This window comes from Rhodnius prolixus, unplaced genomic scaffold (assembly GCF_049639745.1).
Source record: "Rhodnius prolixus isolate KJV_2025 unplaced genomic scaffold, Rpr scaffold_7, whole genome shotgun sequence".
NCBI lineage: Eukaryota > Metazoa > Arthropoda > Insecta > Hemiptera > Reduviidae > Rhodnius > Rhodnius prolixus.
The window spans coordinates 9,320,453-9,334,274 of NW_027411582.1; positions in this window are offsets into that span (position 1 = coordinate 9,320,453).

Below are 13,822 nucleotides of genomic sequence, written 5' to 3' on the forward strand. Positions count from 1 at the left end.
AATAAGCCCTGTACTATGATGACTATGTCCTATGTTTACTGTGAAAATATATTGGGGGGGGTTATAGTATATGTTGCTCATGTTCATGTTGTAAGGTTGGGATACCCGCAGGGACGCTAAGTACCCTGAAGAAGTGGCTAATCCACTTCCTCCCTACAGGTTCATTTGATAGTTTGTGAACTAAATTTCAAATTCAATCGTTAATCAAACAAAAAAAAAAATAATTTCAATCGTTAATCAAATTGATTTCGACACTCACTAAACGACTTTTCAAAATGGTTTTGGCGAAACTGTCAAATATTGGCAAAAACTATTCGAAAACGATCTTAACTTAATAAAAAATTTCCTTGAAAATTGAGAATGTTTCTCTTTCAAATATTAAAATTTTGTTAGCATTTATTCTCAACATCTACGTAAGATTAATATTACTTCTATATCAAGCAAAAAAAGATCATAAAATATGAGAAAATAATAAAAGATTTAGAAAAATAAGTGAAAGTATTGAAGCACCATTGTTAAGCACGCTTTGATCAGCTCTGACTCGCTATGATTGGACGGGGCGTGACTACACTAGAGGTGAGGTGATGACGTTAGAGGTAGGCGTGACCTGCCCACCGTCTGCAACCGTACTGCAATGTGATTGGCCACTACTTCAAACGTGATAATTGTAATGAAATAATTAATTTAAAAATTTTTTCCCAACATTTCTCCCATAGGTATTTGATAAACTTTTGATTTAAACAAGAAAAAAAAATCCTTTAAAAATACGATAAATAATATTTCTTTTGGGATATTTCTTCATATTTTACCCAATTATCGTTAACAGAAACAAAAAAGTTGAGAATTTGTGTTGTTTAATCGTGAAATAGATTAAAGAGAAATGGGCTTATGAGCCGCCATTAAATAGGCTGTAAGCTTACTTAACGCTCCATCAGGTGGAGAACTCTAGCGGCAATTTCTGTAAACATAAATGCAGTTTCTACATACACATTATTTAACCATGTTGACGACTCACTAGACTTATATAGGACCTCGTTACACTCATATTTAACCATGTTGGAGACTTCCTACACTTAACTTATATAATATACCACCTTACTCTCATATTTAACCATATAGGTGACTCTCAAGGCTTATATAGGACCACCTTACACTCGTATTTAACCATATTGACAACACACTAGACTTATACAGGACCTGTTTACATTCACATTTATCCATATTGATGACCCACTAGACTTATACAGGAGTATCTTGCACGCATATTTAACCATATTGACGTCTCACTAGACTTATATAGGACTATGTCAGTACTATTTATATTTTTTCCTTAATTAATAGTTTAGTTCTGGAGGAATGTGTCGCATTCTATCAACATCATTATTAAATTTATCTCTTTTTTATGCAATTCTAGGTTACAAGAAAATACAATTATATATTTTACCACTGATAAAAAGTTTAATTGGGTGTCCCAAGTTGTGGATCTGTTACAATATGCGGGTTGCTCCAACCTAGTTGACTTTGATCGCTTAGATTCCTTAACAAGTGGAGATATTCGACGGGCTATTAGGACGGCGGAGACTGTCTGAAAGCTAATGATCACGACCTACTTTCCCGATTTACATTTAGTAATTTTTATAGAGCTTCAATTCTGACCGAAGACCCATAGTCATACTTATTAATAAATGATCTGTCATTTAGGATGACACGTCTGTATGCTCTACTGAGGTTGGCTGAGAGACACATATGTCAGTAAAATTTACATTAAAGGGAAATAAGTATATTATTATGTGTGGCAGACAGGGTTGTCCTTATTTATTAATAGGAGTAAAAATACAATGGGATAACTTAGAAATTCTAGCCTAGTATTGCGATCAAAAGATACCATTCACCAAGATTATGCCAAAGCCAGGTCAGTGTGAGAGTGTACAAACAAAATCGGTCGTCTTTATTGGAAGCTAGAAGTGCAAATATAATTGGAAAAAGTACAAACTCTACCTTACATAGTAGGATTAGAAGGTAATTTCCTCCACCAATGTGCCAATCCAGACCAGAGTTAGAATTTATACTTACAATCACACTTAGTTGATGGTAGGAGAGGAAGTACATTTGAAATAATTGGAAAAAGTACAAACTCTACCTTAGATAGTAGGATTAGAAGGTAATTTCCTCCACTAATGTGCCAAACCAGACCAGAGTTAGAATGTACAGACAGGGTCGTCGTTACTGGAAGCTGGAAGTGCAAATATAATTGGAAAAAGTAGAAACTCTACCTTAGATAGTGAGATTAGAAGGTAATTTCCTCCACCAATGTGCCAAACCAGACCAGAGTTAGAATGTACAGACAGGGTCGCCCTTATTGGAAGCTAGAAGTACAAATATATTTGGAAAAGTAGAAACTCTACCTTAGATAGTGAGATTAGAAGGTAATTTCCTCCACCAATGTGCCAATCCAGACCAGAGTTAGAATTTATACTTACAATCACACTTAGTTGATGGTAGGAGAGGAAGTACATTTGAAATAATTGGAAAATCAAACCTACTTAGTAAGATAAAAGGGAAACTTCCGTCTCAAATGTCCCAAAAAAGACCAGTGTTCTAATGTACAGATTGGGACTTCCTTATTTATTAGTAGAAGTGAAAATGCAGTGGGAAAGAGCAGAAATTCTAGCCTAGTTATTGTGATTTAAAGGTAACATCCACCACTTCGTGACAAATCGGACCAGAGTTAAAATGTTTAGTTAGGATCGCATTTATCCAAAGGTATACCTTGAAATGCAAGGCGAAAAAGTAAAAATTGAAGGCTAGTTAGTATAATTAAAAGGAAAATTCCGTCTCAAAAGTCCTGAAGCAAGACCAATGACCAAATGTAGAAATAGGAGGACCTTATTTGAAGGTAGTAGTGCAGATGCATTGGGAAAAACTAAAATTTCTTGCATAAGTAGTGTAATTAGAAGGTAACATTTGTCTCTAATGTGCCAAAACAAACCAGTATTATTATGTACATTGAGGGTCGCTCTTACTTAAAAGTAGAAGCGCAAATGGAAGGCTAAAAAGTGGACATTCAATCGTAATTAGCGACATTACTGTGTAACATTCGACCCTAAGTTCCAAAATCAGACTAGTGATTGAACGTAATGACAAAGTCGTTTCTTTTCAGTGGTAGAAGTGCAAATGCAATCGGAAAAAGTGGAAATTCTAGCCTAGTTAGTGTAATTAAAAGATAACTTCCGTCTCTAAATCCCATTACTAGGCCAGTATTAAAATATAAAGCCAGGGTCGCTCTTATTCGAAGGTAGAAGTGCAAATACAATGGGACAAAATGGATATTGAAGCTTAGGTAGAGTGATTAAAAGGTATATTCCGTCTGTGTAGACCAAAAACCAGGCCAGTGTTTGATGGTACAAACAGGATTGATCTTGTTATAAGGTAGAAGTGCCAAAACTATTAGAAAAATTGAAAATTGATGCCTAGTTAGTACGTTTAAAAGGTAAATTTCGTCTCTAAAGTCCCAAAACCAGGCCAGTATTAGAATGTACAAACAGGGTTGTTCTTATTGGAAGGTAGAAGTACCAATATTTGAGAAAACAGTGGAAATTGATGCCTAGTCAGTACGATTCAAGCCTAGCTACAGGGATAAATCGGTAATTTGCGTCACTAATATCCCACAAGTTAACCAGTGTTAGATATTAAAACTGTCCGGTAGGACAGTTGTATAAGGGTTGACCATCAAAAACTGCACGAAAAAGCGTAACGTTGAAAAACACCCAACTTTGACAATTTTTTCTCTTTTTCTATAAAAAATAAAATTTCCAAATTTTCTTTAAAATATAGAGCAAACACTCCTTTATAGCTGTAATTTTTTTGCAACCACCCAGATCTAATAGGTTTCGAGAAAAAAGTTGCCGAAAATGAGCAAAAACGGCTTTTTCAAAAAATGTTCTTGTTCTTCTTGTTGTTCTTGTTGTTGTTACCTTTTTTGTAAACAACGTAGCGCCTAAACGCGCGAACCGATTTTCATGAATGAGGTGTCATTCGATTCGGAATTTTATGTAGATGTGCCTTTTGGGGGTATCGATGCTGTACATCGAATGGGAGAGGAGTTAGCCCCCTTTATGTAAGGCCCCCTCCAAAATTATTATTACTAATTACTCTGTAAATCTTAGCCCGATTTTGATAAAATTTGATAGGATGATAGGGTTAGGGCTCCCCTACCTAACAATAAAGCGACGATCTGCTCTTACACTTGTTAAGGGGAAGTATAGCAATCGTTTCAAATTATCGACACGTGAACCGATTTTCATGAATGAAGTGTCATTCGAATCAAAATTTTGTACAGATTTGTACTTTAAAAGTCTCAACGCTATGCCACATAAGAAGGGAAGTTTGCCCCACCCAAATAAGGCCCTTTCTAAAACTATTATTACTAATATTTCTACAAAGCTTAGTCCGATTTTGATAAAATTTAGCACGAAGAAGTGATTAAAGCTCCTCTACATGGCTGTGAAGTGCCATCATGCTCTTACACCTACTAAGAGGAAGTACTGCAATCGTTAAAATTATCAATGAGTGAACCGATTTACATCAATGAATTGTCGTTCGATTCAAAATCTTTGCCTTTTAGGGAGAAGTACTGTAATCGCAGTTTATTTTTCTTGCTCCTCTTAAAAGGAAGTACTGAAATCGCAGTTTAATTTTGCTATTTACGTAAAAATACCTTCCTATTTTATTCAAAACGCTTTCTCAAAAAAGTGGTTATTGAGGATGGTTTGGGGACCGCAACTATAACCATTCTTTAAAAAGATCTCTCCAGTGGTAGTTACGGTTCCGATTTAACACCATATCAGGTTATAATGATAGAATAGCTTATTCCAAATTTTAAAAAAATCTGTAAAGCAGACGTAACTTTGCTAATAGACAAAAAGGAAAATCTATCCAAAAGGTACAAAAATCTCCTTAACAAAAACTTACAGTTTAAAATGTTGAGTATAAGGGTTGATTAAACGCCAAAAGGTACACAAATCAGCAAGTACCCAACATTTCATTAATACTTCATTGATATTATTTAAGTAATTTTACCGCATTAATTTTCATTAATATTTTTTAAGAATTTATTAGATGTCACATACCCTTATGCTGGCCAGTTCATTCATAATAGTTATAATTGTGATAAAATGTATATTATATCTTCGTATAAATAGGTACTTTATTTTAACTCTATTCCAAATTATTCTTCTGATTTCTCTTTAATGTGCCCTTTATTCTGAAGTTGTCACATATACATGCATGTTAAATTAGAAAAAGACAAATTTAGAGTCGGCTACTGTTTAAATTTGAATCACGGAGGATTTAAAACAATATTTCAGTCTTGAATTCGTCTTACCGAAATATTCGTGAGGACAAATAACACACAGTTAATAACAAGTAGATTATTCAACATTATTTATTCATTTCTCAATTGTAATTTAATTTAGTTCCCCTAATTTTACTTATGGTAAAATACTGGAATAATTAGCTGTCCTAAAAATATGCATATCTTATTTATTTTATATTACATATACACAACATTGTGGGAAGAACACCTAGATGGAGAATGTAATTGAAGAAAACTATATTATTTACGATAAAGCCAGATTGACTACTACATAAAATAACAATTACTTTAATCGAAGAATGAACTTAAACCGACGATTTTTATTTAAAAATAAAAATAAATAAATAAAATCATTGATGTATGTTGGTGTAAGCAATTTTTAAAAAAAATTATGAATTTTTTAGCCTCATATTTTTTTATTTTTTATAATGTTCTCTTTTTTACCTGTAATCAATAGTTTGATTATTATAGATAAATAGATATTACAGTCAATCTAAGTTAAATGGTGTGCTACTTGAACAAATATTTTGTAGATGAAAATGGCCAGCATAAGGGTATGTGACATCTAATAAATTCTTAAAAAATATTAATGAAAATTAATGCGGTAAAATTACTTAAATAATATTATTATATTTATTTATTTGATTTATAGGACTCACGTCCTGTCTCAAAAACAGTTGGGTACAGCATAAATTAATATAAATATATACAAACATAAGCACAATAAAAAATGAAAGAAACACTTTGAATATGTCATTGAAATAGGTCTAAGGAATAGCTCCTTTGAGGTATTTCATGGTATTTTTTAAGACCTTGGAAATAAGTAAAAAGATAAATAAAATCAAAGTAATTAAAAAAGAAATAAAGTAAAAAACATAAATCAATTTTTCAACTTATTAACTCCTCTCTTAAAGAGAAACATTCACACAGATAACAAAATACAGTTTTCATTGCAGCTCTACTGCACTGAGTTAACACAAAAGGTAAACTGAAAGAAGCTCTGTTCTGATACTTTTCTCGGATACTAAAATATGCTGGACAAACCATGAATATGTGGTACAAATCCTCTTTTAGAACATTACCACATAAAAGGCAATTACTGTTTGAATCTATCCTGTAAGCGCTATTTTTTAATTTTAATGAAAATGTGTATTTATTAATTGTCCTAAGTTGAGCAAATAAACGTGTGTATGAAATGGGTAATTGAGTAAGGAGATATTGTTGCGGGATCGAGCTATGGTTGAATACTTGAGGGTAAAAAATACTACAAGTGGAGCTATGTAGTCTATCCAAATCCTGATTCACAAGAAAGTGTCTATATTTTTCCAAAGTTGGAGAAATCATTCGTGAGAAAACTTCAGGGTCAGATATTCCCAGCAGGCTAGACTCATCAAACTGATCTAATAAATCCTTCAATCGTACAACCCAATTGTACTTAGCAGACTTTCGGGAACAAATAATTTCACTTCCCTGTGTGCAGGACAACATTTTATCTAGGCATGCTCTAGGGTATCTATCGCTACTAGTATTAAGTAATTTGAGGTACCATAGTAAACTATACTTTAACACGTACCAACTAATGTGGACTGAGCCGGTCTCGAGACGAACAATATAATTCGAGGTATTTGTGTGCAGACGCAGAAGGCTTTTATAATAGTTCAAGTGACATTTTTCTAAAGCTTCTATGTGAGCAAGTCCCCAAATCTGGGCTCCGTATAGAATAGATGGTATAACGACTGCTTGATATAATTTCTCTCTCGAGTTCCAGTCCATGAGCCTCGCTTTGGAGCAAGTACTTAAAACTGCACCCGTAGTTGCATTACCTCTTGATAAAGCTTGCTCAAGCGCTTTATGGAAACTCCCAGAGGAAGAAAATCTTACCCCCAAATAATTATATTCTGGTTTAACTTCTAGAGGACGGCCATTATATAAAAAGTGTCTTTCTTTTTTGGGTCTTCCTTTATAAAACTTAACAATATTGGTTTTTTCGAGATTTACCTCTAAACAATTTTCTAGGCAATACATTTCCAACAGTTTTAATTTCTTCCTTAAATCGCAGTGGCTATCTCCAAAAACGACAAGATCGTCAGCATAGAATAGCATGAGGATGTCAAGACTCGAGTTTATCCGCAAACCAAAAGCCCCATTCTTTCTAAAAAAGGTTTCCATATCCGAAATGAATAAATTAAAAAGTAACGGGCTCAAGATTTCACCCTGAAGTACCCCTTTACTGATGTTTATTGGCTTTGAGCGTTCAGAATTAATCTTAAGAATCATATTAGCTCGAACGTATATTAACTTTAGAATTCTAATAAATTTCGAACTGACACCAAAATTAAAAAGTTTCTTCCAAAGAAGGTGATGATTGACCGAGTCAAACGCCTTTCTGTAATCAACAAAAACGGCGTACAAATAACCTTTTTTAATAGCGAGTTTCTGCTGTATCATTGTCATGAGGGTAAAAATATTATCTAAACAGCTACGGTTACTTCTAAAGCCAGATTGACATTCTGGTAGAAGATTCACGCACTCCACCCAGTTAAACAATCTATTAAACAAAATTTGAGTGAAGATTTTGAGTACTGTATTTGCCAGGGTAATACTACGATAATTATTGGGAGAGTTCGGGTCGCCCTTCTTGTGAATCAAGATATTCAAAAATTCTGACCATTCTACAGGGGGGTTTTCCTGATCCCATATTCTGTTAAAAAAAAATTCCAAATACAAAAACCAAATATCAGGTAAATTCTTATAGAATTCATACTGTACACCATCTATACCAGATGACTTGCCAGATTTACGAGTAAAAATGGCACTCTTTATTTCATCTTGAGAGATTCTAACATCTAAAATGGGGTGTACAACGCCAAAAAAAATGGTATTATCCACAAAATTGTCTGAGTAAAAGGAACTATAATAATCTTCCCAAACCTCCTTGGCAATAGGATTCTCAGTGAATGTTTTACAGCGGAAAGGTTTCAACATCTCCCAAAAAGATTTACTATTTTTTATCTGTGCTAATGTTGCCGAAAAATTAATATCATAAGTTTTTTTCTTCTTTTTTAAAAAACACCTATATTTCTTTTTTAAGCCTACGTATTCTTTTATTAAGTATTCCGGAAAACACTCTTTTTTGCAAACTTTCAGAGCTTCTTTCAATTCACCTTTTAACGTTTTACATTGATTATCGTACCATGGTTTATGACTAATGGAATGTGACTTTATAATTGATGAATGAGAATACATTTTACAATCTTTACCAGCTTCATGTATTGCTTCTATTAAATTTATATACATCTGTGAAACGGAACAAACAGTAAAATCAATGCCCAATTTACTGCTTAGTAACATGTTATTGTAATATTTATTAAGCATCAACGGTTTCCATTTAAGAGACATAAATTGATCTTCTGGAGCAGTTATGTGGTTAGAGTTAAAATAGTTTTGAGCTGGTATTAATTCCAACAAAAGAATAAAATGATCAGATGGAGTGTACACTTGGATAACTTTAAAATCCTTAATAAGAGGAAAAAATGATAAATTAGACCAGAGTATATCAACCACACTTTTACCAAGTGAATTCACCAGAGTATAATTTCCACAGTAATCACTCTTCGATCTGCCATTAATTACAAAAAAATTGTATAATTCCATCATTTCTGTAAGCTGCCTGCCTTCTTTATTAACAACTTTGTCTAGAGATTTCCTCCTGCAATTCAAATTAGAAGCCTCAAAATATTCATAAATTGTTTGATTTAAATCTGAAATACGGCAGTTGGTATCCCCTCCCAACAAGAAAGGTACATCATTAAAGTTATTTTTTATATCAGCAATAGTATCGTTTAATGACAGTAATGTTTCAAATTTATCATAACTTGGGCCAATATAAATTAAACCAAATAGAAAAGAATTACAATTGACAAAAAAAGGTTTTGTAAATGTAAAGAGCAAAAATATCCAGTGCAGAGATTCTCTAATTACTCTAACATGACCCAAATCTTTTCTGTACAAGACACACAAACCACCTTTTGCTCTTCCTTTTTTATGGACCTTAACTGCTGGAGAGGAAATGTAGTCAAATTTAGTAAAGGCAGAAGGAAATTTCAACTGATCACTAGTACAGTGAGTCTCTACTAGACCGATTATTAACAAGTCTTGTAAACACAAAGGAAAATCACAAATATTTTTCAATCCATTAATATTCCAAACGACAATTGAAGGATTATTGATAGAAACATTGTAATTTAAAAGTCTTACTTGGCTGTTGCCTAAGGAAACACCTTCAGCTGCAGACCTGAATCGTTTTTTGGGAGTGGTGTAGCTTGATTAGCCTTGGTAGTTGTAGTGAATGGCAAGCTAGGCGTGATGGTTATTGGAGACGGCAAAGTAGACTTGTCACTCACCACATTAGACGGTGTAGGCTTTAAAAATCTCGAAATTTTATTTGACAGCATCTTTTTAATCTTGCGTTTCTTTGATGCTTTCCTAGATTCTTGTGACAATAACAACTCATCGGTTTCTGTTTTATCCTCTCCAGTTGCTAGCGAAGAACATTCACCAAGATCAACAATACTATCACATCGATATTTCGTCAGAACTTCTTCATTCCTCACAAGTGTAGGCTGAGACCCTTCTTCTTTCTTAATAAATATTCTTCCTTGTCTAGTCCAAATAGACTTTATTTTACCTTCTCTCTGTAGCTCCTTTCCTCTGCGGAACAATCTGTAAGTTTCACGGCCCAGGTCCTCAGAAATATAGATACGCATCGGACTGATTGTTTTGTCAGAGAATAAATTAGTATTAACCAACTCTCTTTTAGCCCAGAATAAGTTAAAAAACTTAATTTTTAACTCTTTTCTAACAAATTTTATGATTATTGGTGGAGATTGCAAAAAGCGATTTACTTTTAAGCGGTAAAGAAAGTCAAAATCTGCCTCGGTAACACTACATTCAATGAAATCACCAATAGTTTTTATTACAGAAAAAATATTTTCTTTATCAGAATAGGGTATATTTGTCAGTCGTACTCTATTAGCATGAGAAACCTGTTCATATTCCCTCATTTTAGAATTTAAATGGCTGATTTTTTCATCAAATAATATCTGCTGTTTATGTAATTTAGCATTTTTTACATTTAATATCTTAAGGTCATTTCTCAAAGTGTTAATATCCGCCTTAATATCAGATTTTAAGCTAGTAATATTGTTCGATAAGCTTTGGTTTTCCGCTTTTAATGCATTAAATTGCTGTTGAAAGGAAATTAAAGTGTTGTTTATGCATCCAAGCTGCTCAAACAGTTTTTCAAACTTATCAGAATCTCCCATTTTTGTATGAATTTTCAACAGAAAAAGAAATATATAAATATTGCAGATATAAGAAATTGTTTGAAGGTAAATAATAAGTTTGTGAACTCTGGACAGATACAATTAGCGAGCACAATGTTTGTCGATATACACGAAACCGACACACACACACAAATCCCCACCACTTGTAGTGACTGCACACACTGCTTCTAGTTTAACTAAATAGAGATTTATTCATAAGCTAATAACATAAAAACTATTCGACAGTTTTTAAACAAAATTTCTAATAAGTAAGTAACACTTGTAAACTTTAACTTTGTAAATTTTCATGAATCAAAACTAACTAGAACTTAGAGAAAAATTAATTATAGTAGGAGTACGATCTTTACTCCACCAGAGCTAATACCCAACTGTACTTAAATAATATCAATGAAGTATTAATGAAATGTTGGGTACTTGCTGATTTGTGTACCTTTTGGCGTTTAATCAACCCTTATACTCAACATTTTAAACTGTATTATAAACCGGTGATCTCTAATTTGAAGGTAGAAGTGCTTAAAGTGGAAGTAAATAAATGGTAAATTCCGCCTTAATTTGTACATTTTATTTTCAATAATGTGTAACCGCATTTGAACCACTGAAATAATGTCTTAGATTTTGGTAGCCAGCGATAGAAATTTAATTTTTGCTGACAAACTATGATACGATTTTATTTTCCTATATTTTATAAACTATCTAATAGTTTTGAATTTTGGCGAATGTATGATTGTAAGTAATTTCACTATGGTTTGTGGTGATAAGGGGGTAAGCCAGCATAACTTAGAAATAATTTCTAAACGTTTCTAGATTTTTGAAGTGGCATTGCAACATTGATTTTTAGATAGGATTCTTGGATAGAATATTATTATTAGGATCCTTACCAATGGCCATATGTGACATCAACTGCTGCCTGTCTGTGTAACACGTTATAGCTTACTAACGATGGAACATATCCTGGTTTCGTGTTTAAGATATAACTGGCTCAGAAAACTCCATAAAATAGCATCAACGGTCAAAGAGGCACTAAGTTCTCGACCACTCTGAAGTAAGCAATGTCCTGGCCTATCTGTAAGCCGCCTCTATTTAGAGGCCTGCCTTATTTAGAGAGTCCACATTTGGAAATTTTGTATTCTTATATGTTTTGTTTTGTTTATAGCATTTCATATTTAATATTTATTTTATTGTATTTATGTACTTTGCAGTATTAATAGTATAAATTGTCTCATATATTCAGTAATGCAGTAGCTAGTAGTTGGTAGTGGTAATGGTGGACCATTTAATTACTGTTTATAGTGGATGTTCTTAAGGCATAATGACCACAGCAGTTAAAGTGGCTATATTAAAGTAATATCGTATCCTTTTTATTGTATACTAATGAACAACACAGGGATCTTACTAGAGTGTAGGAAGGAGAAAATAAGAGACCAAGAAGTACGGATTGAATTTGAGGAAACATTAACTTTTAGTAATTTTGTTAACTTAACTCTAACAATATTTATAGAGGAAACTTTAACACTAAATAGAGACTCTATTGAATGTTAGATTCGGTGATCCGGAGATACAATCTATTTTGCCTAGATTTGATAACTGGTTACGGTTGAACATGTATTCAGCACAATATACTTGATGGTTGTGTCAGAGTTTATTACCTACTACGAATAAGTAATAATATAACGCAGAATGGTAGGTTAGAGAACGTGGTTTCGAATCCATCTGCCTGTCCTTAGATTTTTTTTCTTCCTAGCAACTTCCTAAAAGTGATGTTGGGTTGTAAATTCTGTTACGAGGAAACACTGTCTGAATGCTGGCATGAAGACAGTGGTTCAGTGTACTCAGATGTACGTACAAAGATGGAGTAAGATGCATACATTTTAATTTTTTCATTTGTAATTTGTTCAGATCTAAGATCTATTAAATTTTTTACTTTATCTATAAGAATGTTGATTCGTTTCGTAAGGTTTCTTGTTACTTTCAAGTAACAAATATGTAAGAACGAAAACTTGACGAGACTGTTATCAGTATATTCATCCATCTTTTTTAGGTGTACCGGTAATTTGATTGAAAACAAGTTTAAAATCGATAATTTAAATACAGTTGAAAGATTTTTAATTTTATAGAAATGAAAAAGTTTTTTTTAAAAAAAAATTAAACCAATATACATGTTGGTATCAATTTTTCAACTGCTACGATTACAGGCATTGTGCTTCGATGTTTGTCAAGGTAGATAATAAATATGATAAGGAAATATCTTATTAAATCCTGGGACTACATATTTGTATAAAACATTGTGATTATGTTTTGAAAACATGAACAACAATCAACGTAAGATGTTTGTGAATTTCCAATGATTATTATTAAACGAAAAGACTGAGTACAATTTTTTTTAATTGTTTTCAATAACTTTATTCACTTGTGTTAATTAATTAATATTTGTTTATTGCCTAAGGGAACCAGATTCCTATTAGTATAGAAGTTTATCACTCATTTCTATCTTACACTCACATTTAACCATATTGACGACTTATAGGCTTATTTAGGACTATCTTACACTCAAATTTAACCATTTTGGTGACACACTAGGCATAAAAAGGTCCTGTGTAAGTCTTGTGATTCGCCAAAATGGTTAAATGTGAGGGCAAGGAAGCCCTACATATGTCAAGAGAGTCATGGCTAAATGTGAGTGTAAGGGGGCCCTACATAAGTCTAGAGAGTCGCCAACATGGTTAAATGTGAGTACAAGGAGGCCATACTTAAGTCTAGAGAGTCGCCAACATGGTTAAATGTAAGTGTAAGGTGGTACTTTTTAAGTCTTGAGTCGGCAACTTGGATAAATGTGAGTGTAAAAAGGTCCTGCATAAGTCTAGTTTGTCGTCAATATGGTTCAATATGCGTGTAAGGTACTCCTGTATAATTCTAGGGGATCGTCAACATGGTTATATAAGTCTAGGTAAGGAGGCCCTATATAAGCCTAGAGAGTCACCACCATGGTTATATGTGAGTGTAAGGAGGCCATACTTAAGTCTAGAGAGTCGCCAACGTGGTAAAATGTCAATGGTAAGGAGGTCCTATAAAGTCTAGAAAGTCGTCTACGTTACGGTAGTAACAA